The following is a 2,631-nucleotide window of genomic DNA, read 5'->3' on the forward strand; positions in this document are numbered from 1 at the left end:
TCATTTTGTGAGAACGGGTAAAATTATAAGTTTTGGTGAGAATTACTTTTAGTGCTTAGTGAGAACCGTTGTTTTACTAAGTTAATAGAGTAAAATTGAGATTTTATCGTTTAGTGACCGTTAGTGACATTTTACCGTTGTTTGACCGTTATTAGTGGAATACCGTTGGAGGGTGGAAACATTTTGGTTTGAATAGAAATGAGTTAAGTTCATTAAGTTGAGGGTTAGACCCATTAAGGAGACTTGATATAAAAACCTACACTTATGAGAAATTTCCTCACACTTTCCTTCATAAGATATTTTTGAGAGAATAGAGAGAGAAAGTGGGAGCAAGAGAAGAAAGGGTTAGAGAGAAGAGGACTTGAAGAATCAAGGGTTGGGAGAAGATCTAGGAGCAAAATTGAAGCCTAAGCTAGAGATATTAACCTAACTAAGGTAAGGGGGTTAGAATTCATCATAATCACTTATTATAATTTTCAATTATTTCTATGAAAAGTGCTTAATTGGATGAATTGATTAATTGTTCATAAGTCATGAAATTCGTCCTCTAATTATAATGACATGTTTAGATGTATGAAATTATGAATAGTTGAATTGTGTTAGTTGAATTACATGTTCAAAGTTTATGAAAATGGGTATGTGTTGAAAATATGCTCAATTGGTGAATTATGCATTGTTATTGATGAATTGTGATAAGTTTCATGATCAATTGTTGTTGTTATTGTTAAGTCATGTTGTTGATGATAATTCATGGCTTGGGTTGCATGATTCATAATTTTGTATGGAGAAATGAGATGTTGTTGGTGTTTTGATGGAAATGGTGAATTGGTCCAATTGTCAAGTGTTTTCAAATTTGATTGAGTCTTTGTGAGTCTTTCTAGTCATATTGACCAATAAACATATTCTGGAAACACATTTGGGCGATGAGGGATCAAAATTGGGGATTTTGGGTGAAAGGGAGTCCAAACCCGTAACATTTTCTGCAAAACTGTGAACGTTCGCTTAGATGTTCGCTTAAGCGACTTGTAAGCGAGCATTCATGCTGATTTTTCTGGGTTAGGTTGCTTAAGCAACCAGTTAGCGTACTGGTAAGCGAAGTTTTCTGGTTGCTACTGGAACTCGTTCGCTTAAGCGAACATGTGGTCGCTTAAGAGAACTAGTGAGTGATCGGTCAGCGACCAGAAAGCGTGCAATGTGGTTTGCAACTATAACTTGTTCGCTTAAGTGAAGCAGGTGGTCGCTTAAGCGAACAGATCCAGTTTCAGCCACTTTAATCTTTTGTTCCGGGTCTTTGGGGGCCAATCTTTTAAACATGTTTAACTACTGTTTAAGCCTCTAAACTCACTGGAACATGATTAACTTGCATGAACTTGAAATTCTTCATTTGAGTCTTAACTTGGGAATTTTTGGAACTTTAGACTTTTGTCGAAAACAAACTTTTGCAAACATTGGAACTTATAAGTTGAACCTACAGCTCATATAGACTTAGGTAAAACTTATAAGAGTGGCCAAACATCTTTATCATGTAAAAAGTGATATTTCAGGTGGGAATGTGAAAAGTTGTGAAAATTGATTTTTCATACGGACTTAAGTTATTCTTGGATTAATGTCTAATAGTCCGAAGATGACTCAAGTTCATGAATACATGATTGATTAAGGTTGTTTGAGAACTTTCAACTTGTCTATGTCGTTTTGTCTTGAGGTTTATCAATGTTGGCCAGTGGCCACTTGATTCATGACATGTATATTTGGTTTACTCTGGTTTATATTCCGCTGCGACTGTTGAAGTTTATATACATGTTTATGGTTTTGAATTTTTGTATGATGGCGTAGCCTCTATTTCTTGAATAAATGTATTATTCGCATGTTTAATTGCTTTAATAGAAATAGGAGCGTTACACAGGGCATCAAGCCCTCAACTTTAATGAGTATGCATGGACTCAGCAACCAACAACTTAGACAACTTCAACAACTTATACGACTTCAACAACTTAGAACAACAACTTACAACTTTGCGACTTTGGCAATAACTTGCAACTTAACGATATTAACAATCAATGACAGCAACAATAACAACTTGCAACTTAACAACATTAACAATCAACAACTTGAATGATATGAACAACAATATTTCTATATCATACAATATTCACATAACATATGTATCTCAAATTATTCAACAACAATATTCATATTAATTCAGATAACAACATTAACAACAACAACTTGAATGATATGAACAACAACATTTCTATATCATACAATATTCACATAACATATGTATCTCAAATTATTCAACAAAGATATTCACGTCAAACCAAGTTAGATCCATCACAACATAGGTTAAATACTCTTAAACACCTTAATTGAACTCATAGTACACAAGCTTTGAAGTTTGGAGACAATCCATAAGTTTTGGGTTGACTTAGAAATAGTTATGCGAAATTTTCATAAAATTTCACTAAGACCTCCTTGGAGTATTTTCATCATAACTCAAAAACCAAAAATCATTTTCAAGTCAAACCAACGCCACTGGAAAGCTAACACAATTATCTAAAATTTCCATGTTTACACCAAAGACCAATTCAAAACAGAAACGTGCGAAACAGACGCAAGAACACGAAACAGAGC

This window comes from Medicago truncatula, chromosome 3 (genome assembly GCF_003473485.1).
Source record: "Medicago truncatula cultivar Jemalong A17 chromosome 3, MtrunA17r5.0-ANR, whole genome shotgun sequence".
NCBI lineage: Eukaryota > Viridiplantae > Streptophyta > Magnoliopsida > Fabales > Fabaceae > Medicago > Medicago truncatula.